This window comes from Pseudophryne corroboree, chromosome 1 (assembly GCF_028390025.1).
Source record: "Pseudophryne corroboree isolate aPseCor3 chromosome 1, aPseCor3.hap2, whole genome shotgun sequence".
NCBI classification, from domain to species: domain Eukaryota; kingdom Metazoa; phylum Chordata; class Amphibia; order Anura; family Myobatrachidae; genus Pseudophryne; species Pseudophryne corroboree.
This window is the reverse complement of record NC_086444.1, coordinates 886979147-887004964: the sequence shown is the minus strand read 5'-3', so window position 1 is coordinate 887004964 and position 25818 is coordinate 886979147. Positions and strand designations below refer to the sequence as shown.

Genomic DNA, 25818 nt, shown 5'->3' with positions numbered 1-25818 from the left:
TTGAATAATGAACATAATCAGCATCAACAATTAAAAGATGGCTGCCTGCAGGAATGGATGATTTTAAACTCTGCAAAATTGTCCATTTCACAAACAAAAACACCATTGTTTAAAAGACACTCGCCTGAACAGGGACTTGAACCCTCAGATTAAAAGTCTGATGCTCTACCGACTGAGCTATCCAGGATCTGAGCACTGAAGTTGCCATATTGGAAACTGCTCGAAATATATAAAACATGACAATTTGCTGTGCAATTGCAAAAAATGTGGAAAAATATATGTGTTACTGCAATCATGAACTGAAAGACTTGGCTTGTAGGGTCTCTTGATGAAATATATTTTAGTTTCCTCTGTGTTTAAGATGTAAATCCTTAGATGCTTTAAGTATCACCTCACTTCAATAATCACATTCAATTATTTTTGTCAAAGAGGTTTGATTTATTACTTGTCTAATTTAATCACTGTGTGCCTATCATAGAAGGATGGATTTGAGTTCCTGATTAAATAAAGTCTTTAGAACTGACATGTAGCGATACTACTTTGTGATGATTATATTACTAGATGCCAATAATGTGTGCCTATTGAAGAGTGATAAAGTCCATTCTTAATATTCTAAAGAATCTTTCCAATCTATACCCCTTCCCATTGAATAATGAACATAATCCGCATCAACAATTAAAAGATGGCTGCCTGCAGGAATGGATGATTTTAAACTCTGCAAAATTGTCCATTTCACAAACAAAAACACCATTGTTTAAAAGACACTCGCCTGAACAGGGACTTGAACCCTGGACCCTCAGATTAAAAGTCTGATGCTCTACCGACTGAGCTATCCAGGCTCTGAGCACTGAGGTTGCCATATTGGAAACTGCTCGAAATATATAAAACATGACAATTTGCTGTGCAATTACAAAAAATGGGGAAAAATATATGTGTTACTGCAATCATGAACTGAAAGACTTGGCTTGTAGCATCTCTTGATGAAATATATTTTAGTTTACTCTGTGTTTAAGATGTAAATCCTTAGATGCTTAAAGTATCACCTCACTTCAATAATCACATTCAATTATTTTTGTCAAAGAGGTTTGATTTATTACTTGTCTAATTTAATCACTGTGTGCCTATCAAAGAAGGATGGATTTGAGTTCCTGATGAAACAAAGTCTTTAGAACTGACATGTAGCGATACTACTTTGTGATGATTATATTACTAGATGCCAATAATGTGTGCCTATTGAAAAGTGATAAAGTCCGTTCTTAATATTCCAAATAAACTTTCCAATCTATACCCCTTCCCATTGAATAATGAACATAATCAGCATCAACAATTAAAAGATGGCTGCCAGCAGGAATGGATGATTTTAAACTCTGCTAAATTGTCCATTTCACAAACAAAAACACCATTGTTTAAAAGACACTCGCCTGAACAGGGACTTGAACCCTGGACCCTCAGATTAAAAGTCTGATGCTCTACCGACTGAGCTATACAGGCTCTGAGAGCCGAAGTTGCCATATTGGAAACTGCTCGAAATATATAAAACATGACAATTTGCTGTGTAATTTCAAAAAATGTGGAAAAATATATGTGTTACTGCAATCATGAACTGAAAGACTTGGCTTGTAGCGTCTCTTGATTAAATATATTTTAGTTTCCTCTGTGTTTAAGATGTAAATCCTTAGATGCTTTAAGTAACACCTCACTTCAATAATCACATTCAATTATTTTTGTCAAAGAGGTTTGATTTATTACTTGTCTAATTTAATCACTGTGTGCCTATCATAGAAGGATGGATTTGAGTTCCTGATTAAATAAAGTCTTTAGAACTGACATGTAGCGATACTACTTTGTGATGATTATATTACTAGATGCCAATAATGTGTGCCTATTGAAGAGTGATAAAGTCCATTCTTAATATTCTAAATAAACTTTCCAATCTATACCCCTTCCCATTGAATAATGAACATAATCAGCATCAACAATTAAAAGATGGCTGCCTGCAGGAATGGATGATTTTAAACTCTGCTAAATTGTCCATTTCACAAACAAAAACACCATTGTTTAAAAGACACTCGCCTGAACAGGCACTTGAACCCTGGACCCTCAGATTAAAAGTCTGATGCTCTACCGACTGAGCTATACAGGCTCTGAGAGCTGAAGTTGCCATATTGGAAACTGCTCGAAATATATAAAACATGACAATTTGCTGTGTAATTTCAAAAAATGTGGAAAAATATATGTGTTACTGCAATCATGAACTGAAAGACTTGGCTTGTAGCGTCTATTGATGAAATATATTTTAGTTTCCTCTGTGTTTAAGATGTAAATCCTTAGATGCTTTAAGTATCACCTCACTTCAATAATCACATTCAATTATTTTTGTCAAAGAGGTTTGATTTATTACTTGTCTAATTTAATCACTGTGTGCCTATCAAAGAAGGATGGATTTGAGTTCCTGATGAAATAAAGTCTTTAGAACTGACATGTAGCGATACTACTTTGTGATGATTATATTACTAGATGCCAATAATGTGTGCCTATTGAAGAGTGATAAAGTCCATTCTTAATATTCTAAAGAATCTTTAAAATCTATACACCTTCTCATTGAATAATGAACATAATCAGCATCAACAATTAAAAGATGGCTGCCTGCAGGAATGGATGATTTTAAACTCTGCAAAATTGTCCATTTCACAAACAAAAACACCATTGTTTAAAAGACACTCGCCTGAACAGGGACTTGAACCATGGACCCTCAGATTAAAAGTCTGATGCTTTACCGACTGAGCTATCCAGGCTCTGAGCACTGAAGTTGCCATATTGGAAACTGCTCGAAATATATAAAACATGACAATTTGCTGTGCAATTACAAAAAATGTGGAAAAATATATGTGTTACTGCAATCATGAACTGAAAGACTTGGCTTGTAGGGTCTCTTGATGAAATATATTTTAGTTTACTCTGTGTTTAAGATGTAAATCCTTAGATGCTTAAAGTATCACCTCACTTCAATAATCACATTCAATTATTTTTGTCAAAGAGGTTTGATTTATTACTTGTCTAATTTAATCACTGTGTGCTATCAAAGAAGGATGGATTTGAGTTCCTGATGAAATAAAGTCTTTAGAACTGACATGTAGCGATACTACTTTGTGATGATTATATTACTAGATGCCAATAATGTGTGCCTATTGAAGAGTGATAAAGTCCATTCTTAATATTCTAAAGAATCTTTCCAATCTATACCCCTTCCCATTGAATAATGAAAATAATCCGCATCAACAATTAAAAGATGGCTGCCTGCAGGAATGGATGATTTTAAACTCTGCAAAATTGTCCATTTCACAAACAAAAAAACCATTGTTTAAAAGACACTCGCCTGAACAGGGACTTGAACCCTGGACCCTCAGATTAAAAGTCTGATGCTCTACCGACTGAGCTATCCAGGCTCTGAGTGCTGAAGTTGCCGTACTGGAAACTGCTCGAAATATATAAAACATGACAATTTGCTGTGCAATTACAAAAAATGTGGAAAAATATATGTGTTACTGCAATCAGGAACTGAAAGACTTGGCTTGTAGCATCTCTTGATTAAATATATTTTAGTCTCCTCTGTGTTTAAGATTTAAATCCTTAGATGCTTAAAGTATCACCTCACTTCAATAATCACATTCAATTATTTTTGTCAAAGAGGTTTGATTTATTACTTGTCTAATTTAATCACTGTGTGCCTATCAAAGAAGGATGGATTTGAGTTCCTGATGAAATAAAGTCTTTAGAACTGACATGTAGCGATACTACTTTGTGATGATTATATTACTAGATGCCAATAATGTGTGCCTATTGAAGAGTGATAAAGTACATTCTTAATATTCTAAAGAATCTTTCCAATCTATACACCTTCCCATTGAATAATGAACATAATCAGCATCAACAATTAAAAGATGGCTGCCTGCAGGAATGGATGATTTTAAACTCTGCAAAATTGTCCATTTCACAAACAAAAACACCATTGTTTAAAAGACACTCGCCTGAACAGGGACTTGAACCATGGACCCTCAGATTAAAAGTCTGATGCTTTACCGACTGAGCTATCCAGGCTCTGAGCACTGAAGTTGCCATATTGGAAACTGCTCGAAATATATAAAACATGACAATTTGCTGTGCAATTACAAAAAATGTGGAAAAATATATGTTACTGCAATCATGAACTGAAAGACTTGGCTTGTAGGGTCTCTTGATGAAATATATTTTAGTTTCCTCTGTGTTTAAGATGTAAATCCTTAGATGCTTAAAGTATCACCTCACTTCAATAATCACATTCAATTATTTTTGTCAAAGAGGTTTGATTTATTACTTGTCTAATTTAATCACTGTGTGCCTATCAAAGAAGGATGGATTTGAGTTCCTGATGAAACAAAGTTTTTAGAACTGACATGTAGTGATACTACTTTGTGATGACTATATTACTAGATGCCAATAATGTGTGCCTATTGAAGAGTGATAAAGTCCATTCTTAATATTCTAAAGAATCTTTCCAACCTATACCCCTTCCCATTGAATAATGAACATAATCAGCATCAACAATTAAAAGATGGCTGCCTGCAGGAATGGATGATTTTAAACTCTGCAAAATTGTCCATTTCACAAACAAAAAAACCATTGTTTAAAAGACACTCGCCTGAACAGGGACTTGGAACCCTGGACCCTCAGATTAAAAGTCTGAAGCTCTACCGACTGAGCTTTCCAGGCTCTGAGCACTGAAGTTGCCATATTGGAAACTGCTCGAAATATATAAAACATGACAATGTGCTGTGCAATTACAAAAAATGTGGAAAAATATATGTTACTGCAATCATGAACTGAAAGACTTTGCTTGTAGGGTCTCTTGATGAAATATATTTTAGTTTACTCTGTGTTTAAGATGTAAATCCTTAGATGCTTAAAGTATCACCTCACTTCAATAATCACATTCAATTATTTTTGTCAAAGAGGTTTGATTTATTACTTGTCTAATTTAATCACTGTGTGCTATCAAAGAAGGATGGATTTGAGTTCCTGATGAAATAAAGTCTTTAGAACTGACATGTAGCGATACTACTTTGTGATGATTATATTACTAGATGCCAATAATGTGTGCCTATTGAAGAGTGATAAAGTCCATTCTTAATATTCTAAAGAATCTTTCCAATCTATACCCCTTCCCATTGAATAATGAAAATAATCCGCATCAACAATTAAAAGATGGCTGCCTGCGGGAATGGATGATTTTAAACTCTGCAAAATTGTCCATTTCACAAACAAAAAAAACATTGTTTAAAAGACACTCGCCTGAACAGGGACTTGAACCCTGGACCCTCAGATTAAAAGTCTGATGCTCTACCGACTGAGCTATCCAGGCTCTGAGTGCTGAAGTTGCCGTATTGGAAACTGCTCGAAATATATAAAACATGACAATTTGCTGTGCAATTACAAAAAATGTGAAAAAATATATGTGTTACTGCAATCAGGAACTGAAAGACTTGGCTTGTAGCGTCTCTTGATTAAATATATTTTAGTCTCCTCTGTGTTTAAGATTTAAATCCTTAGATGCTTAAAGTATCACCTCACTTCAATAATCACATTCAATTCTTTTTGTCAAAGAGGTTTGATTTATTACTTGCCTAATTTTAATCACTGTGTGCCTATCAAAGAAGGATGGATTTGAGTTCCTGATGAAATAAAGTCTTTAGAACTGACATGTAGCGATACTACTTTGTGATGATTATATTACTAGATGCCAATAATGTGTGCCTATTGAAGAGTGATAAAGTACATTCTTAATATTCTAAAGAATATTTCCAATCTATACACCTTCCCATTGAATAATGAACATAATCAGCATCAACAATTAAAAGATGGCTGCCTGCAGGAATGGATGATTTTAAACTCTGCAAAATTGTCCATTTCACAAACAAAAACACCATTGTTTAAAAGACACTCGCCTGAACAGGGACTTGAACCATGGACCCTCAGATTAAAAGTCTGATGCTCTACCGACTGAGCTATCCAGGCTCTGATCACTGAAGTTGCCATATTGGAAACTGCTCGAAATATATAAAACATGACAATTTGCTGTGCAATTACAAAAAATGTGGAAAAATATATGTTACTGCAATCATGAACTGAAAGACTTGGCTTGTAGGGTCTCTTGATGAAATATATTTTAGTTTCCTCTGTGTTTAAGATGTAAATCCTTAGATGCTTAAAGTATCACCTTACTTCAATAATCACATTCAATTATTTTTGTCAAAGAGGTTTGATTTATTACTTGTCTAATTTAATCACTGTGTGCTATCAAAGAAGGATGGATTTGAGTTCCTGATGAAATAAAGTCTTTAGAACCGACATGTAGCTATACTACTTTGTGATGATTATATTACTAGATGCCAATAATGTGTGCCTATTGAAGAGTGATAAAGTCCATTCTTAATATTCTAAAGAATCTTTCCAATCTATAACCCTTCCCATTGAATAATGAAAATAATCCACATCAACAATTAAAAGATGGCTGCCTGCAGGAATGGATGATTTTAAACTCTGCAAAATTGTCCATTTCACAAACAAAAAAACCATTGTTTAAAAGACACTCGCCTGAACAGGGACTTGAACCCTGGACCCTCAGATTAAAAGTCTGATGCTCTACCGACTGAGCTATCCAGGCTCTGAGTGCTGAAGTTGCCGTATTGGAAACTGCTCGAAATATATAAAACATGACAATTTGCTGTGCAATTACAAAAAATGTGAAAAAATATATGTGTTACTGCAATCAGGAACTGAAAGACTTGGCTTGTAGCGTCTCTTGATTAAATATATTTTAGTCTCCTCTGTGTTTAAGATTTAAATCCTTAGATGCTTAAAGTATCACCTCACTTCAATAATCACATTCAATTATTTTTGTCAAAGAGGTTTGATTTATTACTTGTCTAATTTAATCACTGTGTGCCTATCAAAGAAGGATGGATTTGAGTTCCTGATGAAATAAAGTCTTTAGAACTGACATGTAGCGATACTACTTTGTGATGATTATATTACTAGATGCCAATAATGTGTGCCTATTGAAGAGTGATAAAGTCCAATCTTAATATTCTAAAGAATCTTTCCAATCTGTACACCTTCCCATTGAATAATGAACATAATCAGCATCAACAATTAAAAGATGGCTAGCTGCAGGAATGGATGATTTTAAACTCTGTAAAATTGTCCATTTCACAAACAAAAACACCATTGTTTAAATGACACTCGCCTGAACAGGGACTTGAACCCTGGACCCTCAGATTAAAAGTCTGATGCTCTACCGACTGAGCTATCCAGGCTCTGAGTGCTGAAGGTGCCATATTGGAAACTGCTCGAAATATATAAAACATGACAATTTGCTGTGTAATTACAAAAAATGTGGAAAAATTTATGTGTTACTGCAATCATGAACTGAAAGACTTGGCGTGTAGGGTCTCTTGATGAAATATATTTTAGTTTCCTTTGTGTTTAAGATGTAAATCCTTAGATGCTTAAAGTATCACCTCACTTCAATAATCACATTCAATTATTTTTGTCAAAGAGGTTTGATTTATTACTTGTCTAATTTAATCTCTGTGTGCCTATCAAAGAAGGATGGATTTGAGTTCCTGATGAAACAAAGTCTTTAGAACTGACATGTAGTGATACTACTTTGTGATGACTATATTACTAGATGCCAATAATGTGTGCCTATTGAAGAGTGATAAAGTCCATTCTTAATATTCTAAAGAATCTTTCCAATCTATACACCTTCCCATTGAATAATGAACATAATCAGCATCAACAATTAAAAGATGGCTGCCTGCAGGAATGGATGATTTTAAACTCTGCAAAATTGTCCATTTCACAAACAAAAACACCATTGTTTAAAAGACACTCGCCTGAACAGGGACTTGAACCCTGGACCCTCAGATTAAAAGTCTGATGCTCTACCGACTGAGCTATCCAGGATCTGAGCACTGAAGTTGCCATATTGGAAACTGCTCGAAATATATAAAACATGACAATTTGCTGTGCAATTGCAAAAAATGTGGAAAAATATATGTGTTACTGCAATCATGAACTGAAAGACTTGGCTTGTAGCGTCTCTTGATTAAATATATTTTAGTTTCCTCTGTGTTTAAGATGTAAATCCTTAGATGCTTTAAGTATCACCTCACTTCAATAATCACATTCAATTATTTTTGTCAAAGAGGTTTGATTTATTACTTGTCTAATTTAATCACTGTGTGCCTATCAAAGAAGGATGGATTTGAGTTCCTGATGAAACAAAGTCTTTAGAACTGACATGTAGTGATACTACTTTGTGATGACTATATAACTAGATGCCAATAATGTGTGCCTATTGAAGAGTGATAAAGTCCATTCTTAATATTCTAAAGAATCTTTCCAATCTATACACCTTCCCATTGAATAATGAACATAATCAGCATCAACAATTAAAAGATGGCTGCCTGCAGGAATGGATGATTTTAAACTCTGCAAAATTGTCCATTTCACAAACAAAAACACCATTGTTTAAAAGACACTCGCCTGAACAGGGACTTGAACCCTGGACCCTCAGATTAAAAGTCTGATGCTCTACCGACTGAGCTATCCAGGATCTGAGCACTGAAGTTGCCATATTGGAAACTGCTCGAAATATATAAAACATGACAATTTGCTGTGCAATTGCAAAAAATGTGGAAAAATATATGTGTTACTGCAATCATGAACTGAAAGACTTGGCTTGTAGGGTCTCTTGATGAAATATATTTTAGTTTCCTCTGTGTTTAAGATGTAAATCCTTAGATGCTTTAAGTATCACCTCACTTCAATAATCACATTCAATTATTTTTGTCAAAGAGGTTTGATTTATTACTTGTCTAATTTAATCACTGTGTGCCTATCAAAGAAGGATGGATTTGAGTTCCTGATGAAACAAAGTTTTTAGAACTGACATGTAGTGATACTACTTTGTGATGACTATATTACTAGATGCCAATAATGTGTGCCTATTGAAGAGTGATAAAGTCCATTCTTAATATTCTAAAGAATCTTTCCAACCTATACCCCTTCCCATTGAATAATGAACATAATCAGCATCAACAATTAAAAGATGGCTGCCTGCAGGAATGGATGATTTTAAACTCTGCAAAATTGTCCATTTCACAAACAAAAACACCATTGTTTAAAAGACACTTGCCTGAACAGGGACTTGAACCCTGGACCCTCTGATTAAAAGTCTGATGCTCTACCGACTGAGCTATCCAGGTTCTGAGTGCTGAAGTTGCCATATTGGAAACTGCTCGAAATATATAAAACATGACAATTTACTGTGCAATTACAAAAAATGTGGAAAAATATATGTGTTACTGCAATCATGAACTGAAAGACTTGGCTTGTAGCGTCTCTTGATTAAATATATTTTAGTTTCCTCTGTGTTTAAGATGTAAATCCTTAGATGCTTTAAGTATCACCTCACTTCAATAATCACATTCAATTATTTTTGTCAAAGAGGTTTGATTTATTACTTGTCTAATTTAATCACTGTGTGCCTATCATAGAAGGATGGATTTGAGTTCCTGATTAAATAAAGTCTTTAGAACTGACATGTAGCGATACTACTTTGTGATGATTATATTGCTAGATGCCAATAATGTGTGCCTATTGAAGAGTGATAAAGTCCATTCTTAATATTCTAAAGAATCTTTCCAATCTATACCCCTTCCCATTGAATAATGAACATAATCCGCATCAACAATTAAAAGATGGCTGCCTGCAGGAATGGATGATTTTAAACTCTGCAAAATTGTCCATTTCACAAACAAAAACACCATTGTTTAAAAGACACTCGCCTGAACAGGGACTTGAACCCTGGACCCTCAGATTAAAAGTCTGATGCTCTACCGACTGAGCTATCCAGGCTCTGAGCACTGAGGTTGCCATATTGGAAACTGCTCGAAATATATAAAACATGACAATTTGCTGTGCAATTACAAAAAATGTGGAAAAATATATGTGTTACTGCAATCATGAACTGAAAGACTTGGCTTGTAGCATCTCTTGATGAAATATATTTTAGTTTACTCTGTGTTTAAGATGTAAATCCTTAGATGCTTAAAGTATCACCTCACTTCAATAATCACATTCAATTATTTTTGTCAAAGAGGTTTGATTTATTACTTGTCTAATTTAATCACTGTGTGCCTATCAAAGAAGGATGGATTTGAGTTCCTGATGAAACAAAGTCTTTAGAACTGACATGTAGCGATACTACTTTGTGATGATTATATTACTAGATGCCAATAATGTGTGCCTATTGAAAAGTGATAAAGTCCATTCTTAATATTCTAAATAAACTTTCCAATCTATACCCCTTCCCATTGAATAATGAACATAATCAGCATCAACAATTAAAAGATGGCTGCCTGCAGGAATGGATGATTTTAAACTCTGCTAAATTGTCCATTTCACAAACAAAAACACCATTGTTTAAAAAACACTCGCCTGAACAGGGACTTGAACCCTGGACCCTCAGATTAAAAGTCTGATGCTCTACCGACTGAGCTATACAGGCTCTGAGAGCTGAAGTTGCCATATTGGAAACTGCTCGAAATATATAAAACATGACAATTTGCTGTGTAATTTCAAAAAATGTGGAAAAATATATGTGTTACTGCAATCATGAACTGAAAGACTTGGCTTGTAGCGTCTATTGATGAAATATATTTTAGTTTCCTCTGTGTTTAAGATGTAAATCCTTAGATGCTTTAAGTATCACCTCACTTCAATAATCACATTCAATTATTTTTGTCAAAGAGGTTTGATTTATTACTTGTCTAATTTAATCACTGTGTGCCTATCAAAGAAGGATGGATTTGAGTTCCTGATGAAATAAAGTCTTTAGAACTGACATGTAGCGATACTACTTTGTGATGATTATATTACTAGATGCCAATAATGTGTGCCTATTGAAGAGTGATAAAGTCCATTCTTAATATTCTAAAGAATCTTTCCAATCTATACACCTTCCCATTGAATAATGAACATAATCAGCATCAACAATTAAAAGATGGCTGCCTGCAGGAATGGATGATTTTAAACTCTGCAAAATTGTCCATTTCACAAACAAAAACACCATTGTTTAAAAGACACTTGCCTGAACAGGGACTTGAACCATGGACCCTCAGATTAAAAGTCTGATGCTATCCAGGCTCTGAGCACTGAAGTTGCCATATTGGAAACTGCTCGAAAAATATAAAACATGACAATTTGCTGTGCAATTACAAAAAATGTGGAAAAATATATGTGTTACTGCAATCATGAACTGAAAGACTTGGCTTGTAGGGTCTCTTGATAAAATATATTTTAGTTTACTCTGTGTTTAAGATGTAAATCCTTAGATGCTTAAAGTATCACCTCACTTCAATAATCACATTAAATTATTTTTGTCAAAGAGGTTTGATTTATTACTTGTCTAATTTAATCACTGTGTGCTATCAAAGAAGGATGGATTTGAGTTCCTGATGAAATAAAGTCTTTAGAACTGACATGTAGCGATACTACTTTGTGATGATTATATTGCTAGATGCCAATAATGTGTGCCTATTGAAGAGTGATAAAGTCCATTCTTAATATTCTAAAGAATCTTTCCAATCTATACCCCTTCCCATTGAATAATGAAAATAATCCGCATCAACAATTAAAAGATGGCTGCCTGCAGGAATGGATGATTTTAAACTCTGCAAAATTGTCCATTTCACAAACAAAAAAACCATTGTTTAAAAGACACTCGCCTGAACAGGGACTTGAACCCTGGACCCTCAGATTAAAAGTCTGATGCTCTACCGACTGAGCTATCCAGGCTCTGAGTGCTGAAGTTGCCGTATTGGAAACTGCTCGAAATATATTAAACATGACAATTTGCTGTGCAATTACAAAAAATGTGAAAAAATATATGTGTTACTGCAATCAGGAACTGAAAGACTTGGCTTGTAGCGTCTCTTGATTAAATATATTTTAGTCTCCTCTGTGTTTAAGATTTAAATCCTTAGATGCTTAAAGTATCACCTCACTTCAATAATCACATTCAATTATTTTTGTCAAAGAGGTTTGATTTATTACTTGTCTAATTTAATCACTGTGTGCCTATCGAAGAAGGATGGATTTGAGTTCCTGATGAAATAAAGTCTTTAGAACTGACATGTAGCGATACTACTTTGTGATGATTATATTACTAGATGCCAATAATGTGTGCCTATTGAAGAGTGATAAAGTACATTCTTAATATTCTAAAGAATCTTTCCAATCTATACACCTTCCCATTGAATAATGAACATAATCAGCATCAACAATTAAAAGATGGCTGCCTGCAGGAATGGATGATTTTAAACTCTGCAAAATTGTCCATTTCACAAACAAAAACACCATTGTTTAAAAGACACTCGCCTGAACAGGGACTTGAACCATGGACCCTCAGATTAAAAGTCTGATGCTTTACCGACTGAGCTATCCAGGCTCTGAGCACTGAAGTTGCCATATTGGAAACTGCTCGAAATATATAAAACATGACAATTTGCTGTGCAATTACAAAAAATGTGGAAAAATATATGTTACTGCAATCATGAACTGAAAGACTTGGCTTGTAGGGTCTCTTGATGAAATATATTTTAGTTTCCTCTGTGTTTAAGATGTAAATCCTTAGATGCTTAAAGTATCACCTCACTGCAATAATCACATTCAATTATTTTTGTCAAAGAGGTTTGATTTATTACTTGTCTAATTTAATCACTGTGTGCTATCAAAGAAGGATGGATTTGAGTTCCTGATGAAATAAAGTCTTTAGAACTGACATGTAGCGATACTACTTTGTGATGATTATATTACTAGATGCCAATAATGTGTGCCTATTGAAGAGTGATAAAGTCCATTCTTAATATTCTAAAGAATCTTTCCAATCTATACCCCTTCCCATTGAATAATGAAAATAATCCGCATCAACAATTAAAAGATGGCTGCCTGCAGGAATGGATGATTTTAAACTCTGCAAAATTGTCCATTTCACAAACAAAAAAACCATTGTTTAAAAGACACTCGCCTGAACAGGGACTTGAACCCTGGACCCTCAGATTAAAAGTCTGATGCTCTACCGACTGAGCTATCCAGGCTCTGAGTGCTGAAGTTGCCGTATTGGAAACTGCTCGAAATATATAAAACATGACAATTTGCTGTGCAATTACAAAAAATGTGAAAAAATATATGTGTTACTGCAATCAGGAACTGAAAGACTTGGCTTGTAGCGTCTCTTGATTAAATATATTTTAGTCTCCTCTGTGTTTAAGATTTAAATCCTTAGATGCTTAAAGTATCACCTCACTTCAATAATCACATTCAATTATTTTTGTCAAAGAGGTTTGATTTATTACTTGTCTAATTTAATCACTGTGTGCCTATCAAAGAAGGATGGATTTGAGTTCCTGATGAAATAAAGTCTTTAGAACTGACATGTAGCGATACTACTTTGTGATGATTATATTACTAGATGCCAATAATGTGTGCCTATTGAAGAGTGATAAAGTCCATTCTTAATATTCTAAAGAATCTTTCCAATCTATACACCTTCCCATTGAATAATGAACATAATCAGCATCAACAATTAAAAGATGGCTGCCTGCAGGAATGGATGATTTTAAACTCTGCAAAATTGTCCATTTCACAAACAAAAACACCATTGTTTAAAAGACACTCGCCTGAACAGGGACTTGAACCATGGACCCTCAGATTAAAAGTCTGATGCTCTACCGACTGAGCTATCCAGGCTCTGAGCACTGAAGTTGCCATATTGGAAACTGCTCGAAATATATAAAACATGACAATTTGCTGTGCAATTACAAAAAATGTGGAAAAATATATGTTACTGCAATCATGAACTGAAAGACTTGGCTTGTAGGGTCTCTTGATGAAATATATTTTAGTTTCCTCTGTGTTTAAGATGTAAATCCTTAGATGCTTAAAGTATCACCTCACTGCAATAATCACATTCAATTATTTTTGTCAAAGAGGTTTGATTTATTACTTGTCTAATTTAATCACTGTGTGCTATCAAAGAAGGATGGATTTGAGTTCCTGATGAAATAAAGTCTTTAGAACTGACATGTAGCGATACTACTTTGTGATGATTATATTACTAGATGCCAATAATGTGTGCCTATTGAAGAGTGATAAAGTCCATTCTTAATATTCTAAAGAATCTTTCCAATCTATACCCCTTCCCATTGAATAATGAAAATAATCCGCATCAACAATTAAAAGATGGCTGCCTGCAGGAATGGATGATTTTAAACTCTGCAAAATTGTCCATTTCACAAACAAAAAAACCATTGTTTAAAAGACACTCGCCTGAACAGGGACTTGAACCCTGGACCCTCAGATTAAAAGTCTGATGCTCTACCGACTGAGCTATCCAGGCTCTGAGTGCTGAAGTTGCCGTATTGGAAACTGCTCGAAATATATAAAACATGACAATTTGCTGTGCAATTACAAAAAATTTGAAAAAATATATGTGTTACTGCAATCAGGAACTGAAAGACTAGGCTTGTAGCGTCTCTTGATTAAATATATTTTAGTCTCCTCTGTGTTTAAGATTTAAATCCTTAGATGCTTAAAGTATCACCTCACTTCAATAATCACATTCAATTATTTTTGTCAAAGAGGTTTGATTTATTACTTGTCTAATTTAATCACTGTGTGCCTATCAAAGAAGGATGGATTTGAGTTCCTGATGAAATAAAGTCTTTAGAACTGACATGTAGCGATACTACTTTGTGATGATTATATTACTAGATGCCAATAATGTGTGCCTATTGAAGAGTGATAAAGTACATTCTTAATATTCTAAAGAATCTTTCCAATCTATACACCTTCCCATTGAATAATGAACATAATCAGCATCAACAATTAAAAGATGGCTGCCTCCTTTGGGACAGTGTGGAATCGCTACCTGTCCCCTGGAAACGGGACTGCTGTGTTAGATCCCCTGCCTTGCTGTATGACGGCGGCCATCTTGGATTCCACAGCCAGAAAGTAAGTGAAACAGTTCTCACAGTTTTCACACAAACTAGACACGCTGCCCACGATCCTCTCCCCTCATCCCATCACAGGGTCTGAGAACTTCTCCTACTAAGGCCCCCCTTGATTGGGAAGTACACCAGCGGGATATCTCTGCACCCCAGCCTTTTCCCCACACTCCAACACTGAAGGAGTTCAACTTAGCTACATACATAATAAGCACCCCTTTCAGTGGGGAGTCGGGGTCGACGCTCCAGTGAATACGTGCTGGCAATGCCAAACCCTACAGCCGGTCCCTAGACCACCTCAAGCCCTGTGGGGTTGGGGATCGCAGATCATCGACAGCCCCTGCCGTACCGCCCACGGGACGAGACTCCCTGCTCTCCCGGAATAACGGATTTGGGCATAACTCTGACCTACTTTGTTCCACCCCTATACTCTTAATCCTCCCACTCTACGATCCCGATGCCTTATATCTGCAAGACCTCTGCAATGTGAGTGCTCTCCAAATTGTGCACCGCCACTCATGTTCATCTGAATAACACGTACACACCACCAATGTGACTGAGTTCTCCTGTTTCACCACTATCAGCTGATTGGACCCACCCCTGAAGTACGTCTCTTTGTGCCTCCTACACGCGCTATTACCGACGAGAAATGGCTCCTAAAAAAAACAAGGAGATAATACCCCCCAAGGTCTCCTACTCCACTCAAAAGTCCCTCCAAATTTCCCCTCTACAAAATGTCTCCTCCCCCTCCGCCATGCCGGACCCCACGGGATCTAGTGTCCTAACTTCTGCTCTCTCAATGTCAGGTGTGGATTGCGAATCGGATGCCCCCCTAACTGTGAGATCCCTATGTCAGATTCTCTCCGCCTTCAAGTCTGAACTTTCTAAGGATCTGACCTCTGCCGTCCGCGAGGTCAAGACTGAACTGGTAGCATTGGGAGACAGAACAGACCATCTAGAACGTAAGATGGAAGAACTGGTCGCCTCCCACAATGACCTGCTTTCATCCCATGATCGTCAACAACAAGACCTGGACCAATTCAAATCCAAACTGGCAGATATGGAGGACAGGTCAAGGCGGAATAATATCAAAATTAGAGGCATCCCAGACTCAGTTACCATCTCAGAACTGGAATCCTACGCCACTGCCTTATTTAGGAAGCTTCTCCCAACGGCGGACACCTCGGAGCTCATGATCGACCGCATCCACCGACTCCCTAGACCCCGTACCGTTTCATCTGACCTCCCTAAAGACACCCTCCTTCGTGTTCATTTCTTCCCAGTTAAGGAGCGTATTATGAGGGCCGCTAGAGAATCCAAGAACTCCGATACTTTGGGGGGACTTCAGATATTTCAAGATTTCTCAGCTGCTACTATTGCAAAGAGACGTGCTTTTACCCCCATCACCCTGGCATTGAGGTCCCACGACATTCACTACCGCTGGGGATTCCCAGTTAAATTGATAGTCTCGTACGAAGATTCGACCTATATAATTTCCTCCCTAGATGCGGGGGTGAAGCTTTTGATGGACTGGGACATCTCTATCCCGAAGCCGCCTACCTCGATAAGAGCTACCACTGTCCGACAAGACTGGGCGCCCTCTTGAGCCACCGGACCGCCACATCGGGTCCTCTCAAAATTTACTCACTGACACCTCCGGATCACGGAGATTGTAGACCTCCTACCCCGTCTTGGGAAGATATAAGTACTTTTTCTGTTTTTCTTCCTCCAAAGGACATAATACGACTTATTACATGTTTTCCTCCTTGGTCTACAAGTTACAGGCTTACTCTTTCACATGTTGTTTAAATGTTGTTTCCTATTAAGGGGCGATGCTTTGCCCGCTGATTACTACCCACTAAATCCCTGTTGGTGCCCCATAACGCACCTCCCGGTTAATTAGTGAAATTTACACTAGATGTACGTGCTTTATTCTTGTTATATCAGTAATTATATTGGAGTGGCGGTGCATGTTCACCCAGCCCGCCTCCACCTTTTTCTGTACTACTGCAAACCCCCGAATCTTTTTCCCCTTCCCTGCAGTAGTCATGCAGGTCCAATATACCGGACCTTTTCTTTTTGATGTTTACCTCCTACTCCCCTGTTTTCAACCCAACCCATGCCATTCCCGCATGCTCCCTCCTCCCCTGAGCTCCAGACTTGATTCATTTCCCCGGTCACAACTGCCCATCAGTACTCGGTACAGGTACGCTACAGTAGATCAAGATAGATTCTTCTTTCTCATGTCTAACATATGTTTACAATGCTGAACCTTATATCTTTAAATGTCAAAGGACTGAACTCGCCCAATAAGCGTAGGCTGGCCCTCTCCTCCTTCCACCAGCAAAAAGCTGATGTTGTAGCACTACAAGAAACACACTTTTCTTCTGCTAACCCTCCCCTTTTTAAGAATAGTCACTTCCCTGTGGGATACTATGCCAATGGCCCATCCAAGAGGAATGGGGTAGCTATTCTTTTTAGCAAAAATGTCTCCTTTTCCCTACAGTCTCAACTTTCAGACAAAAATGGCCGTTATCTTATTCTCACTGGCCTCCTGGATGACAAGCCGGTTACCCTGGTATCCCTGTATGCACCTAACTCTAACCAGGTCCCCTTCCTACGGAAATTATTCCTCATTATACGCAATACACTAAAGGGTTCTCTGGTAGTCTTGGGTGACTATAACCTTGTTCTCGACCCTAAAATGGACAAGTCCCGCCAATTCTCCCAAACTGTACCCACTACCCTCTCTGGCCCCTCCCTGGCCTTTCGCAATCTGCTTGCGGAATTTGACCTTTATGATGTCTGGAGAACACATAACCCCTCGGGTCGGGAATACACATTCCACTCACTGGTCCACAACTCTTACTCTAGAATAGACTTGATCTTGTGTGATAAATGGTCTCTCCAGAGAACTAAAGACGTTGATATTCTACCAATTACATGGTCTGATCACGCCCCAGTTCTCTGGAAATGGAATCTCCAGGGTACTTATAACCCTCCCCTCCAATGGCGCTTATACCCTTACCTATTACATAACCATGTGTCTAAAAAAATAATCTCCGACTCCATTGACTCTTATTTAGCTACTAATTCCCCCCAAGATACTACCCCTATTAACCACTGGTGTGCTTTTAAAGCCGTTACCCGTGGAGCCGCAATCCAGGCTGGCGCTACCCTCAAAAAACAGGCCCACCAAATGCAGAAGACACTAGAAGCTGACCTGATAGACCTTGAAGCTAAGAATATAGCCCATCCCTCCAAAATCCTTAAAAACGAGATCTCTAATGTTCGTGGCCAGCTCCAAAAGTTGCTCCTCGCCCGCACCCAAGCGGCTCTTAACAGAATGCGCCACAAATTCTACCTTCTAGGCAATAAAGCTGGCAAAATGTTGGCACGGAAATTACGTGTTCAACAAGCCAGGAACAGGATTAAATGCATTTATTCTGCCACCAAACAAAAAATCTTGAACCCCAAAGATATAACGAATCAATTTGCAGAATATTACGCCAAATTATATAACTTAGCAACTGACCCTTCCACTCCCCAACCCACCCCCCCATCTATTTCTTCTTTCTTAGAAAACCTTTCTCTTCCTACTCTCACACAAGATCAGCTGTCTTCACTTAATGCCCCTTGGTCGACGGCTGAAATCTCCGCCGCTATTAAAGCCACCCCTAGGAATAAAGCCCCTGGCCCAGACGGCTTTGTTTCTGACTTCTATGCCACTTTTCATGACGTCCTCTCTCCCCACCTGACTGCGCTCTACAATACATTTTCAGATCACGGTTCCCTCCCCCCGGAACTCCTAGAAGCGCGAATTGTCACTATCCCTAAACCAGGAAAAGACCCCGCCTATGTACATAACTACCGTCCAATAGCACTACTCAATTGCGACATCAAATTCTATGCCAAAATGATTGCAACACGCATTAACAGATTCCTCCCATCGCTGATACACCCGGACCAGACTGGCTTCGTCCCTGGGAGGCAAGCGTCTGATAACACGCGCCGGGTCTTCAACCTAATAGACTCCATATCTGGGGACCAGGGCCTTCTCTTACTATCTCTAGATGCAGAGAAGGCCTTTGACAGATTAAATTGGTCATACATGCGTGAAACTCTCCTCAGATTCGGATTTAGAGATCGCATCCTAACCTCTATTCTAGCACTATACAGCTCTCCTACGGCCCGAGTGTTCAACGGAGGCTTCTTGTCCGACCCTTTCCCCATCACAAATGGCACCAGACAAGGTTGCCCCCTATCACCTCTAATTTTCGTCCTGTCAATTGAACCCCTAGCAACTAAAATACGAGAGAATCCCCACATCCCGGCACTCCAATTCGGTACGTCTTCCCATAAACTAAGCCTCTTCGCAGACGATGTCCTCCTCTTCATCTCTAACCCCACCACAACTCTTCCTGTCTTACACTCAGTCCTGGATGCCTATAGCCTCGCATCTTACTATAAACTTAACACTACCAAAACAGACGCCCTTCCCTTTAACCTATCTCACTCCATCTCTACACTCCAAACCTCCTTCCCGTATAACTGGCGGAAACACACAATAAAATACCTGGGTATCAACATCCCTGTCTCCATTACAGACGTCTTCTCTGTCAACCTCGCCCCGCTGATAGAGTCTTTGGAAGCACTTACGAAATCCTGGTCATCCTATGAGGTTTCATGGCTGGGACGTATGGCGGCATTTAAGATGTCCCTGCTACCCAAGCTAATGTACCTCTTTCGCACGATTCCATACCCCTTTCCGAAGAAGTACATCCAATCTTGCTCTTCTATCATGTCGAAATATATCTGGTCTTCTAAACCACCCTCGATGGCTCTCTCAAGAATGGTCCTGCCGAGAGCATATGGAGGCCTTAATATACCTAATATTCCCCTATACCAAGAAGCTTCTCTCCTGGCCCCCATTAAACATTACTTCACAGCCCACCCACACATCGGTTGGATGGAGCTGGAACAAATTCGAGCAAACCCAATCCCTTTAGCTGATCTTTTCCGCATCCCAAAATCGCTCCGACCTACTCACTTAAACCTCCTCCCCTCCACGCAGGCTTCACTACAAACCTGGGACAAATTATCGGCCTCCTTAATACCCCCTATTTCCCATATCCCCCAGATATCCATCACCACCCTAGCACTGATGATTCCCCATCTCAATCTAACTAAATGGAGACGAGCTGGGATACTATACTTAGGCGACCTACTCGATGGACTCTCTCTAAAACCCTTCTCCTCTCTCCAGTTGCAGTACTCTCTCCCACCCACAGAACTCTTCCACTATATGCAAGTGGCACACTGGTGGAGGACGATCCCTCCTACCTACTCAACGCTACACACAACTTCCTACTCCCTTTTTGCCCGCCTCTCCTTACCCGAATCCAAAGGCGACATAACATACTGGTACAACCTACGGATAACCCCTACTTCCCCTTCCAAGTCTAGCGCCCAATTAAAATGGGAACAGGACTTGGGAAGAACCCTATCCCCAAACGACTGGCGCCAAGTCTTCTTAACCTCGTACTCTATGTCCCAGTGTTTAAACCACACTGAAATGCATATAAAACTAGTAAACAGATTGTACCAGACCCCAGACCGAATTCATAAATTTTGGCCCTCCCATAGCAATAAGTGCTGGAGATTGTGCGGCTCGATAGGCCATATCTTCCATATATTCTGGACGTGCCCAAAGATCATTAATTACTGGTTAGAGGTATTTGATCTAATAAACAACGTTTTGTCAATTCAAATTACGCCAGACCCGACCCTAGCATTACTTCAAGTTGTCCCCCCCTCAGTCCCACCTCCGGCTAGATATGTCCTAGGCCACATCTTGATAGCCGCCCGTGCCAACCTGGCTCAAATGTGGAAACAACCCACATCCCCCACCCTGTTAAGAGTGATCCATAAGATGAACCACCACTTCCTCATGGAAACAGAATGTACCTCCTCATCTCTCAACTCTACTTCCCTCAAAACACGCTGGTCCCCGTGGCACCGCTATATCACCTCGACTGAAGTGTCTCATTACTCTCATAACCCCACCCCAACCCCTTCTAGTTCAACTGTCCAACCCGACAGGGCCTGAATCTATGTGATGCCGTCTACTACCGCTCTCTCCTATAACAGGGTGGTTCTATACCCCCCTTGCCTGTTGAGAGACGACCCCAGCTTTGATTCCCCTCAATGTCTTCTCCCAATCTACACCTGTTAGCTTTAACCTCTAGAACTAGATTATTATCCCCTTACAGCATTGTAATGATTTTCTGTGTGTCTTAACCTAACTGATGCATAATGTTTGTTCGGTACTGATGTACTACCCCCCCAATTTCAGTCTGGATGCCCATTCCCCCCCCCCCCCCCATACCTCTGTATCCCTTCCATATCTACCCTTGCAATGTAGTGTTGTATCACCCCCCTTTTTTTGTTCTGTACCCCATAAAAGTGATTCTGTTTTCTCAATAAAAAACTATTGATTCAAAAAAAGATGGCTGCCTGCAGGAATGGATGATTTTAAACTCTGCAAAATTGTCCATTTCACAAACAAAAACACCATTGTTTAAAAGACACTCGCCTGAACAGGGACTTGAACCATGGACCCTCAGATTAAAAGTCTGATGCTCTACCGACTGAGCTATCCAGGCTCTGAGCACTGAAGTTGCCATATTGGAAACTGCTCGAAATATATAAAACATGACAATTTGCTGTGCAATTACAAAAAATGTGGAAAAATATATGTTACTGCAATCATGAACTGAAAGACTTGGCTTGTAGGGTCTCTTGATGAAATATATTTTAGTTTCCTGTGTTTAAGATGTAAATCCTTAGATGCTTAAAGTATCACCTCACTTCAATAATCACATTCAATTATTTTTGTCAAAGAGGTTTGATTTATTACTTGTCTAATTTAATCACTGTGTGCTATCAAAGAAGGATGGATTTGAGTTCCTGATGAAATAAAGTCTTTAGAACTGACATGTAGCGATACTACTTTGTGATGATTATATTACTAGATGCCAATAATGTGTGCCTATTGAAGAGTGATAAAGTCCATTCTTAATATTCTAAAGAATCTTTCCAATCTATACCCCTTCCCATTGAATAATGAAAATAATCCGCATCAACAATTAAAAGATGGCTGCCTGCAGGAATGGATGATTTTAAACTCTGCAAAATTGTCCATTTCACAAACAAAAAAACCATTGTTTAAAAGACACGCGCCTGAACAGGGACTTGAACCCTGGACCCTCAGATTAAAAGTCTGATGTGCTACCGACTGAGCTATCCAGGCTCTGAGTGCTGCAGTTGCCATATTGGAAACTGCTCGAAATATATAAAACATGACAATTTGCTGTGCAATTACAAAAAATGTGAAAAAATATATGTGTTACTGCAATCAGGAACTGAAAGACTTGGCTTGTAGCGTCTCTTGATTAAATATATTTTAGTCTCCTCTGTGTTTAAGATTTAAATCCTTAGATGCTTAAAGTATCACCTCACTTCAATAATCACATTCAATTATTTTTGTCAAAGAGGTTTGATTTATTACTTGTCTAATTTAATCACTGTGTGCCTATCAAAGAAGGATGGATTTGAGTTCCTGATGAAATAAAGTCTTTAGAACTGACATGTAGTGACACTACTTTGTGATGATTATATTACTAGATGCCAATAATGTGTGCCTATTGAAGAGTGATAAAGTCCATTCTTAATATTCTAAAGAATCTTTCCAATCTGTACACCTTCCCATTGAATAATGAACATAATCAGCATCAACAATTAAAAGATGGCTAGCTGCAGGAATGGATGATTTTAAACTCTGCAAAATTGTCCATTTCACAAACAAAAACACCATTGTTTAAAAGACACTCGCCTGAACAGGGACTTGAACCCTGGACCCTCAGATTAAAAGTCTGATGCTCTACCGACTGAGCTATCCAGGCTCAGAGCGCTGAAGGTGCCATATTGGAAACTGCTCGAAATATATAAAACATGACAATTTGCTGTGTAATTACAAAAAATGTGGAAAAATGTATGTGTTACTGCAATCATGAACTGAAAGACTTGGCGTGTAGGGTCTCTTGATGAAATATATTTTTGTTTCCTTTGTGTTTAAGATGTAAATCCTTAGATGCTTAAAGTATCACCTCACTTCAATAATCACATTCAATTATTTTTGTCAAAGAGGTTTGATTTATTACTTGTCTAATTTAATCACTGTGTGCCTATCAAAGAAGGATGGATTTGAGTTCCTGTTGAAACAAAGTCTTTAGAACTGACATGTAGTGATACTACTTTGTGATGACTATATTACTAGATGCCAATAATGTGTGCCTATTGAAGAGTGATAAAGTCCATTCTTAATATTCTAAAGAATCTTTCCAATCTATACACCTTCCCATTGAATAATGAACATAATCAGCATCAACAATTAAAAGATGGCTGCCTGCAGGAATGGATGATTTTAAACTCTGCAAAATTGTCCATTTCACAAACAAAAACACCATTGTTTAAAAGACACTCGACTGAACAGGGACTTGAACCCTGGACCCTCTGATTAAAAGTCTGATGCTCTACCGACTGAGCTATCCAGGATCTGAGTGCTGAAGTTGCCATATTGGAAACTGCTCGAAATATATAAAACATGACAATTTGCTGTGCAATTGCAAAAAATGTGGAAAAATATATGTGTTACTGCAATCATGAACTGAAAGACTTGGCTTGTAGGGTCTCTTGATGAAATATATTTTAGTTTCCTCTGTGTTTAAGATGTAAATCCTTAGATGCTTTAAGTATCACCTCACTTCAATAATCACATTCAATTATTTTTGTCAAAGAGGTTTGATTTATTACTTGTCTAATTTAATCACTGTGTGCCTATCAAAGAAGGATGGATTTGAGTTCCTGATGAAAAAAAAGTTTTTAGAACTGACACGTAGTGATACTACTTTGTGATGACTATATTACTAGATGCCAATAATGTGTGCCTATTGAAGAGTGATAAAGTCCATTCTTAATATTCTAAAGAATCTTTCCAACCTATACCCCTTCCCATTGAATAATGAACATAATCAGCATCAACAATTAAAAGATGGCTGCCTGCAGGAATGGATGATTTTAAACTCTGCAAAATTGTCCATTTCACAAACAAAAACACCATTGTTTAAAAGACACTTGCCTGAACAGGGACTTGAACCCTGGACCCTCTGATTAAAAGTCTGATGCTCTACCGACTGAGCTATCCAGGTTCTGAGTGCTGAAGTTGCCATATTGGAAACTGCTCGAAATATATAAAACATGACAATTTACTGTGCAATTACAAAAAATGTGGAAAAATATATGTGTTACTGCAATCATGAACTGAAAGACTTGGCTTGTAGCGTCTCTTGATGAAATATATTTTAGTTTCCTCTGTGTTTAAGATGTAAATCCTTAGATGCTTAAAGTATCACCTCACTTCAATAATCACATTCAATTATTTTTGTCAAAGAGGTTTGATTTATTACTTGTCTAATTTAATCACTGTGTGCCTATCATAGAAGGATGGATTTGAGTTCCTGATTAAATAAAGTCTTTAGAACTGACATGTAGCGATACTACTTTGTGATGATTATATTACTAAATGCCAATAATGTGTGCCTATTGAAGAGTGATAAAGTCCATTCTTAATATTCTAAAGAATCTTTCCAATTTATACCCCTTCCCATTGAATAATGAACAATTTCCGCATCAGCAATTAAAAGATGGCTGCCTGCAGGAATGGATGATTTTAAACTCTGCAAAATTGTCCATTTCACAAACAAAAAAACCATTGTTTAAAAGACACTCGCCTGAACAGGGACTTGAACCCTGGACCCTCAGATTAAAAGTCTGATGCTCTACCGACTGAGCTATCCAGGCTCTGAGTGCTAAAGTTGCCGTATTGGAAACTGCTCGAAATATATAAAACATGACAATTTGCTGTGCAATTACAAAAAATGTGGAAAAATATATGTGTTACTGCAATCAGGAACTGAAAGACTTGGCTTGTAGCGTCTCTTGATTAAATATATTTTAGTCTCCTCTGTGTTTAAGATTTAAATCCTTAGATGCTTAAAGTATCACCTCACTTCAATAATCACATTCAATTATTTTTGTCAAAGAGGTTTGTTTTATTACTTGTCTAATTTAATCACTGTGTGCCTATCAAAGAAGGATGGATTTGAGTTCCTGATGAAATAAAGTCTTTAGAACTGACATGTAGTGATACTACTTTGTGATGATTATATTACTAGATGCCAATAATGTGTGCCTATTGAAGAGTGATAAAGTCCATTCTTAATATTCTAAAGAATCTTTCCAATTTATACCCCATCCCATTGAATAATGAACATAATCCGCATCAACAATTAAAAGATGGCTGCCTGCAGGAATGGATGATTTTAAACTCTGCAAAATTGTCCATTTCACAAACAAAAAAACCATTGTTTGAAAGACACTCGCCTGAGCAGGGACTTGAACCCTGGACCCTCAGATTAAAAGTCTGATGCTCTACCGACTGAGCTATCCAGGCTCTGAGTGCTGAAGGTGCCATATTGGAAACTGCTCGAAATATATAAAACATGACAATTTGCTGTGTAATTACAAAAAATGTGGAAAAATTTATGTGTTACTGCAATCATGAACTGAAAGACTTGGCGTGTAGGGT

At 37.8% G+C, this 25818-nt stretch overlaps 26 non-coding genes across 26 annotated transcripts; all 26 read right to left on the bottom strand.

Moving 5' to 3' along the window:
- Window positions 1–766: 766 nt before the first annotated feature.
- On the bottom strand, window positions 767–839 carry TRNAK-UUU (transfer RNA lysine (anticodon UUU)). The gene has a single exon. It is a non-coding gene; the product is annotated as a tRNA-Lys (tRNA).
- Window positions 840–1418: 579 nt separating this feature from the next.
- TRNAK-UUU (transfer RNA lysine (anticodon UUU)) lies at window positions 1419–1491 on the bottom strand. The gene has a single exon. It is a non-coding gene; the product is annotated as a tRNA-Lys (tRNA).
- A 579-nt stretch (window positions 1492–2070) lies between these two features.
- On the bottom strand, window positions 2071–2143 carry TRNAK-UUU (transfer RNA lysine (anticodon UUU)). The gene has a single exon. It is a non-coding gene; the product is annotated as a tRNA-Lys (tRNA).
- Window positions 2144–2722: 579 nt separating this feature from the next.
- TRNAK-UUU (transfer RNA lysine (anticodon UUU)) lies at window positions 2723–2795 on the bottom strand. The gene has a single exon. It is a non-coding gene; the product is annotated as a tRNA-Lys (tRNA).
- A 578-nt stretch (window positions 2796–3373) lies between these two features.
- On the bottom strand, window positions 3374–3446 carry TRNAK-UUU (transfer RNA lysine (anticodon UUU)). The gene has a single exon. It is a non-coding gene; the product is annotated as a tRNA-Lys (tRNA).
- Window positions 3447–4025: 579 nt separating this feature from the next.
- Window positions 4026–4098, bottom strand: TRNAK-UUU (transfer RNA lysine (anticodon UUU)). The gene has a single exon. It is a non-coding gene; the product is annotated as a tRNA-Lys (tRNA).
- A 577-nt stretch (window positions 4099–4675) lies between these two features.
- On the bottom strand, window positions 4676–4749 carry TRNAK-UUU (transfer RNA lysine (anticodon UUU)). Its single transcript has one exon. It is a non-coding gene; the product is annotated as a tRNA-Lys (tRNA).
- Window positions 4750–5325: 576 nt separating this feature from the next.
- Window positions 5326–5398, bottom strand: TRNAK-UUU (transfer RNA lysine (anticodon UUU)). Its single transcript has one exon. It is a non-coding gene; the product is annotated as a tRNA-Lys (tRNA).
- A 580-nt stretch (window positions 5399–5978) lies between these two features.
- On the bottom strand, window positions 5979–6051 carry TRNAK-UUU (transfer RNA lysine (anticodon UUU)). Its single transcript has one exon. It is a non-coding gene; the product is annotated as a tRNA-Lys (tRNA).
- Window positions 6052–6627: 576 nt separating this feature from the next.
- TRNAK-UUU (transfer RNA lysine (anticodon UUU)) lies at window positions 6628–6700 on the bottom strand. The gene has a single exon. It is a non-coding gene; the product is annotated as a tRNA-Lys (tRNA).
- Window positions 6701–7279: 579 nt separating this feature from the next.
- Window positions 7280–7352, bottom strand: TRNAK-UUU (transfer RNA lysine (anticodon UUU)). Its single transcript has one exon. It is a non-coding gene; the product is annotated as a tRNA-Lys (tRNA).
- Window positions 7353–7931: 579 nt separating this feature from the next.
- TRNAK-UUU (transfer RNA lysine (anticodon UUU)) lies at window positions 7932–8004 on the bottom strand. The gene has a single exon. It is a non-coding gene; the product is annotated as a tRNA-Lys (tRNA).
- Window positions 8005–8583: 579 nt separating this feature from the next.
- On the bottom strand, window positions 8584–8656 carry TRNAK-UUU (transfer RNA lysine (anticodon UUU)). Its single transcript has one exon. It is a non-coding gene; the product is annotated as a tRNA-Lys (tRNA).
- Window positions 8657–9235: 579 nt separating this feature from the next.
- Window positions 9236–9308, bottom strand: TRNAK-UUU (transfer RNA lysine (anticodon UUU)). The gene has a single exon. It is a non-coding gene; the product is annotated as a tRNA-Lys (tRNA).
- A 579-nt stretch (window positions 9309–9887) lies between these two features.
- TRNAK-UUU (transfer RNA lysine (anticodon UUU)) lies at window positions 9888–9960 on the bottom strand. The gene has a single exon. It is a non-coding gene; the product is annotated as a tRNA-Lys (tRNA).
- Window positions 9961–10539: 579 nt separating this feature from the next.
- Window positions 10540–10612, bottom strand: TRNAK-UUU (transfer RNA lysine (anticodon UUU)). The gene has a single exon. It is a non-coding gene; the product is annotated as a tRNA-Lys (tRNA).
- A 1216-nt stretch (window positions 10613–11828) lies between these two features.
- On the bottom strand, window positions 11829–11901 carry TRNAK-UUU (transfer RNA lysine (anticodon UUU)). Its single transcript has one exon. It is a non-coding gene; the product is annotated as a tRNA-Lys (tRNA).
- Window positions 11902–12480: 579 nt separating this feature from the next.
- On the bottom strand, window positions 12481–12553 carry TRNAK-UUU (transfer RNA lysine (anticodon UUU)). Its single transcript has one exon. It is a non-coding gene; the product is annotated as a tRNA-Lys (tRNA).
- A 576-nt stretch (window positions 12554–13129) lies between these two features.
- On the bottom strand, window positions 13130–13202 carry TRNAK-UUU (transfer RNA lysine (anticodon UUU)). The gene has a single exon. It is a non-coding gene; the product is annotated as a tRNA-Lys (tRNA).
- Window positions 13203–13781: 579 nt separating this feature from the next.
- Window positions 13782–13854, bottom strand: TRNAK-UUU (transfer RNA lysine (anticodon UUU)). Its single transcript has one exon. It is a non-coding gene; the product is annotated as a tRNA-Lys (tRNA).
- Window positions 13855–14430: 576 nt separating this feature from the next.
- TRNAK-UUU (transfer RNA lysine (anticodon UUU)) lies at window positions 14431–14503 on the bottom strand. Its single transcript has one exon. It is a non-coding gene; the product is annotated as a tRNA-Lys (tRNA).
- A 7199-nt stretch (window positions 14504–21702) lies between these two features.
- Window positions 21703–21775, bottom strand: TRNAK-UUU (transfer RNA lysine (anticodon UUU)). Its single transcript has one exon. It is a non-coding gene; the product is annotated as a tRNA-Lys (tRNA).
- A 1226-nt stretch (window positions 21776–23001) lies between these two features.
- Window positions 23002–23074, bottom strand: TRNAK-UUU (transfer RNA lysine (anticodon UUU)). The gene has a single exon. It is a non-coding gene; the product is annotated as a tRNA-Lys (tRNA).
- Window positions 23075–24306: 1232 nt separating this feature from the next.
- TRNAK-UUU (transfer RNA lysine (anticodon UUU)) lies at window positions 24307–24379 on the bottom strand. Its single transcript has one exon. It is a non-coding gene; the product is annotated as a tRNA-Lys (tRNA).
- A 579-nt stretch (window positions 24380–24958) lies between these two features.
- TRNAK-UUU (transfer RNA lysine (anticodon UUU)) lies at window positions 24959–25031 on the bottom strand. The gene has a single exon. It is a non-coding gene; the product is annotated as a tRNA-Lys (tRNA).
- Window positions 25032–25610: 579 nt separating this feature from the next.
- On the bottom strand, window positions 25611–25683 carry TRNAK-UUU (transfer RNA lysine (anticodon UUU)). Its single transcript has one exon. It is a non-coding gene; the product is annotated as a tRNA-Lys (tRNA).
- Between the last annotated feature and the right edge of the window lie 135 nt (window positions 25684–25818).